Source organism: Falco punctatus, assembly GCF_963210335.1.
Source record: "Falco punctatus genome assembly, chromosome: Z".
NCBI classification, from domain to species: domain Eukaryota; kingdom Metazoa; phylum Chordata; class Aves; order Falconiformes; family Falconidae; genus Falco; species Falco punctatus.
In genome coordinates this window covers 44,545,317-44,551,445 of record NC_137586.1, presented here as the reverse complement: position 1 = coordinate 44,551,445, position 6,129 = coordinate 44,545,317, and positions in this window count along the sequence as shown.

The window sequence follows — 6,129 nt, the reverse complement described above, 5'->3', positions numbered from 1 at the left end:
CAGAGTCAGCTTTCTTTACAAAGTGCTGAGTTCACAATTGCATAGGGATGGTCTTAAGTATTTTCTCCCGTTCTTCAGGAGATGCTCAGAAACATATTTTCAGTTTGTCAACAGTTAGTGCCCACAAGGACTATTTAACTCGTTGTTGATGAAAAATTAAGTCCCAGCTAAGTCTTTATTTTTCTTCAGTTAGGAGTAAAAGACATTAGCACTAGAAAAGGACTGATAATTAACTGCTACAATAAACTCAAGACTTGATTTTACAGGCTCCTGTCAAAAGCATCTGCCTGGAATAAATCAACACTGAGCACACCACTAGGCAGGGGAGGGCTCCTCTGTATGCTTCCTTCTCTGCAAAAAGTGGATTGTTTTAATTTAAATAATTGTACAATAAACACAGCTGAAGTAATTCTGTCCTGTGAGCTCCTCCCCATAAGGAGATAACTCTGTGGGATTTGTTGTGTTGTCACAGTAAGCACAATTTCCAGGAAGAATGGCTGGCTGTATTCATATGTGTCCCAACCAGCAAAGTCTGTGCAAATGTTGACGTCCATCAAATTTGTATTTCTTTTGCTTGATTTTGAGACAAGTGCAAATTCTTGAAATGTCAAGGGTTGTAGCAAGGACAGCTTTAAGCACGGAAAAGACTTCATGTTGCCTGACAGAGTGAGATTTTCCACAGGAGAGGAAGTTCTCTCATTTGTCTGGGTATTTGGAAGTACTCCTTGTCGAGGTCCTGTCCAGTCAATCTCTTCTGGGGGGAGAAGGAGCTCTCCACCATTTCATGTAAAATAATCCCGTAGGTTCTGCTCCCTTTTTATTCCCAGTTACCAGGTTTGAATTCTTGGTGACAGTTTATTTGTCTTTGGAGGCACTTCAGTGACAAATGTTTAAGGGAGTGTGGGACAATGGTGGAGAACAAGGAGGCAGTTCATTGAACTGACAGTGACCATACAGTAAATAGAGGGAGATTCAAGCTTCACTGATCACTCAAGCACACAGCAAAGCTTTTGTATGCAATCACAATGGACATAACATAAGGTCTCTGTTTATTTTTAACAATATACACCAATGTATACAGGCAGACATATGTAACTTTCAAAACTGTTATGAAACGAAGCCTTACAATGATGGAAGCAAAGCTCTTGTTTGGCCAAGTCTTTCACGGTCACACTGGAAAGCATGATGGATTTTAGTTACAATCTCCTTAGCACCCCTTCCAAGAGCTGTTAGTGTACCAGATTCCTCATCACAGGCATGCATCTATAGTGAAAATCTGTGGTAAAGCTGCAAAGGTGGCTGAAGACAACTTTGCAGGTGCAGAACAAGACATTCCATCTCAACGCAATGCAAAACCAGTACTTGCTATTTGGTTTGTTTTGTTGTTTGGGTACACTAGACAGCAATGAGAGGAGCTCCAAAATAGCCAAGGTGCTCATACTAAAAATAGTGGGACACAAACTCACCACCAGCTGAGTCATGGAAAACACTGCTTGAGTGTCCGAGTTGCATTGCATCTTCAACGTCACTAAAACAAGTTCAGACATTCAATCGATTTTGTTCCCGTTCTGAATAACCGGAGTTGCCACACTGCCTGTGACAACATACCCATTGCAAGTCATTGGGAAAAGTAGGTACTCTTGCAACAGAAAGCATTTTCAAATGGCAAGAGCAGTGCTTCTCTGTGTGGTTTCAAGTCTGTGATACAGATTTGTAAGCAGTAAATTCGAAAGTTACTGTATTTTACTTGAGGCATTGGCTATAGTAGGCAGTTGAAAAGGCTCACGTTGACTGTCTGAATGACATAAGTAATGCACTATTAGCATAAATACTTTCTAAGACATCCATTTAATCAATTTCTAAATAACAGAATGATCTACTACAAAATAGTGGACTGTATACACTATATTTTGGCACAAAGATGGTCATTCTCCCACTAGTAACCAGGGGCTCTAAATAAATGATTTCAACAATGTTTTATTAAAGGAGGACAAGAGCCCTCGAGCTGCATTAAGCGGGGAGAAGTCGAGTGGCACTTTTGTTATGGAAATGTTAAACACATAATAGTTCAGGCAAACAATGCAGAGCCACTTCATTCTCTCAGCCATGCTGACACCTCTTAAAGAGGAACTGCAGGGAAGGATGTGGGAAAGATTTGCTTTCTGAGGAGGCTTTCAGCTAATATTTTGGATATTTACCTCCAAAACTCAAGCAGTGCAAATGTAACTGAAAGGCATAAAAATAAAACAATAAAGAGGGATGATTTATGCAGCTGCTGCTAGTGATCAGCATTTGGTGCCCAAAATCAAAGTAGTCATTGAACAAAAAAAAAAAAAAAAAGTTTTTTCATTAATTTATTATGAGCCAAGTGGATATTATAGTAGAAGGTGAATATGCATGGAGATTTTTATAAACTCACAGTGACATAGCACTTTGGACATAGGTCAGGGAGGGGAAGAAGGAACACCCTGTAGACTGAGGTTTAGTAGGATGGGTCAGAAGGTGAAGTGTGAGGTGCAGACAATACAGAGCAGAGACACGGCTGTGTAAAGAGAGTTTCACTTTCAAAAGTGGTATTTCATTTCGAACAGGTGAGAGGAAGAAAGGGTGAGGAAAGGAGATGACTGTTGTGCAGAGAAGGTCTGGAGAATAAACAGATAGTGTCCTTGCTAATAAGGAGAAAGAAGCTCAAAAATTATCAAAAGGTTAGTTGAGACACAGATTGAAAATCACAGAGGTGGGGAAAGAAAGATAACTAGCTTCAGTAATGTTGACAGGGCCAGAAAAAGAAGAGCAATGTGGAAGATGGATATTCACATTTGGAGAGGACTTTTTTCTCATCTCCAGAAGCTGGAGAAGGAAGTTATTATCCCCATGTTCTCGGTGTCCATGACACGGTATCTCAAACACAGTGTCCAGTGTTGAGACAACTCCTCCATGTTTCAAGAAGGATATTGGGAAACTGGAAGGGCTAGTGGAAGGCTGCCTAGAAGGATGGCTAGAGTTTGTGACCATTGAGGAAAACATAAGGGAGATGAACTTCAGTCCAGCTGAGAACAGGCGAACGGTAATCTAATGGCAGTCTAGAGATGCTGGAAGGCGACTTGTAAAGACTGCAGGGCCTGGACTTTTTTTGGTAGTGTGAGAGGGTATGACAAGCTGTAGCAGGCACAAACTGTGGCTGGGAGGTTCAAACTGAGAATTAGGAAGAACTTTGCCAAGTGGCCTAGTGCAGCACTGGGACAGATTTCCAAGAGAAACTTCGGCACCTCCATCCTTAGAGGTTTTCAAGACTTGGCTGGCAAGAGCCACAGCTGACTTTGTCTAGTGTTGGCTGGAATACAGTTTCTAGAAGAAGGTGGGAGAGATGATCTCCAGAGATCCCATCTAAATAAATTTCTATAAATCTGTGATTTTAACATTGACATGACAATTGGAAATCCAAGATGTTCTTTGGGTAGATCTAGAGTGAGATCAGGCTCAGGAATACATATGGCATACTTCAATGGAGCTGATGATGCAGGGAGGTTGAGGAAAAGAGGCAGCTGTTGAACAAGCCCACAAGGCCAGAGCTGGTGGAAAACCACAGGGAAGTGGTCAGTGGAAGTTTAGAAGGAGAGTGAAGACTAAAACATGTATTTTAGTCCAGGATCTGGACACAAGAGGGAAAGAGGAAGTATAATACAGGGGAAACGCTGAAATGTAAGGGAATGTAATGAGGAAAAGTGTCTGTCTGTTGGTTCCACTTATGAATTGGAATAGGGAAGGACAGGACTGGGAAAATATGGAGGAATCTGAAAATGCAGAAGGGACCTCTCTCTCCTTTCCAAGAGAGAAATACTTGTTTATAAACATGTCTTTGGCACTCATCACCACAGTATCTTGCTGCCTCAGAACAATAGAAATAGAAGAGAACTGAGTCTTCTCCCTTATAAGTATGCCTACATATAAATATAGACAGTGTGGACACAGTCTGCATTTTTAACATAGTACTATCCGAGAGATTACAGTACTCTGCAGTCAAAGCCTACACATCCTCATGAAAATAAGCATACTTGCTACATGTCCTCTCTTAATACAGAAATCAAGCCATATATGTTTATAATGTCTTATACTAAAATAATGCAATCACCTACTACATTATGGTGTGATTATATATTTGGCTTATGCTAGTTTTCATTGTTTAAAGAATATGTGAGGTTAGATGGTTTAAACAGAAAAAATAAAAGCACTACAGTTTCCTGTCATCATCTGGCAAAGATGCTAAACCTTCTCATTCAACCAGTGGTAGTGGTTCAGGAAGTGGTATTTTAGGTATGAACTTTGTAGGTTTAGTATGACGCTACATAAATCTGGAAACTTCTCTACCAGAACACCTGCCTGTCTTCTAAAATCCTATTGCATTCTGACATGGCAGAGTGAAACCAAAACATGGGGTTTAGACTGTGGAAAAGAAAATGCCATCAGAATAATTCCTCAGTAGTGACGGTCTCCACATTATCTCTTTCCAGGAGTTATGATGTCATTCTAAGCTCATTAAAATATTTTGGATGTCATGTAATAAGTGAATTGTAGTAGGAAGTAAAGCTGCAATCCACAGAAACTGTTATGCTACCTTACTTTTCTTTTTCATATTAGTGTATTCAGGTATATATCATATGTTTGCAAATTAGTGTAAAGGACATGGGGAATCAAGTATAGGCAAATGTCTTGGTCTGTGCATCTCAGGAATTGAGGCCATGAAAGAGAATGCAGTATAGGAGTGTGTATTCTATAGAAAAGACTGAAAGAACTATTTGTGCCCAATATTTTGTCCAAAACTGCTCATCATTTTATGATGTAAAATCTAGTTTGCATAGTTCCAAAGAAATAGCTCTTGTTAAAGGTAGTCTGAGTTTGCAATAGTCTTACTGATATCAGTATTTAGCCTATGGCTGTATTTCTGTACTTAAAGTGGAAGATTACTCAGATAAATGATGGTTGGGAAGACACGCAGTTATGTGAATCAACAGGCAACTAATGCTTGGGTTTGGCCTGGTGTAGCTTAGAGAGTTGTCCAAAAACCTGCCAAGGTGAGTGAAGATGAGTGCCTGATGTGTTGAAGAATGTGTTACTGTGCAAAAACAATTGCTAGAGAGGAGAGGACATGTTTGGAAAAGGAGCAGATAAGAAAGATACAGAAATCTGGAAACTGTGAAAACTTTTCCTTTTGGGCTGTACAAAACCTTCAGTGGTTTAATTTTTGTCAATATTAGGCTAAATCCTGGAACATACTGACTGCATGCGGAGTCTGGATATAATCCCTCCTGTTACATTCAGAAATAATTCTGACTCTTTTCAGAGCTCATTGGGAACACTTTGGTCAGAATATTGTCCGGTTTGCCCAGATCTATGTGCAGTAAGCAACAAAAAAAGCTGTAGCAATCAAGTGCTTCCTCTGTATTAAGAAACATCCTGCTCTGCGAGCAGTATGTACAAAGTAGCTGAAGTCTGCCTTGTTGATAGTCATGGGAGCAAATCTGATTCTCTCAAACATTTGATAGGGAAAGTTTGCTAAACTTACGAGAACAAGTGAAAGTGTTGTGTGGTGATGCTCTCTTAGCCCAGATTTGAAGCCCAGCATGGTCTCAGTGCTCTGCTGTGCAAATTGGGGGATATGGTTGCACATTGGTAGCTCTGACCCACCACATACTCCTGTGTTGCAGTAGGGATAGCTGAGGCAGAAATTCTTTCTAACCCTGGTGCTGATTCTGCCCAGGCCCTACCCTCATACCAGGGCACAAAAACTGCTTTAAACTACATCTGCCTTTAAGTTGTTTCCTGGAATGCTACATCAGCTGGGCACTGCTGCTTGGAAAAGTGTTCCAGCCTTAATCCCTTTTACCCCTGCTGTCCTTCTGTGTGAGGAGATTAAGACAGGGTGCAGAAACCTGATTAAACTACCTCAGTTCTGTCTGGAGGATCTTCTACACTGGGGCAGTTCTAAATATCATGTCTGCTGTCAAAATGGGCAGGGACCTCATCATAGACTTTTGACTTCTGTTAAAAAAGTGGGAATAACTGTTGTAGATCAGATACAGCCTTTTTAAATGGTACAAATACGACTTTGACTCCTTGTAGCCTATAGGA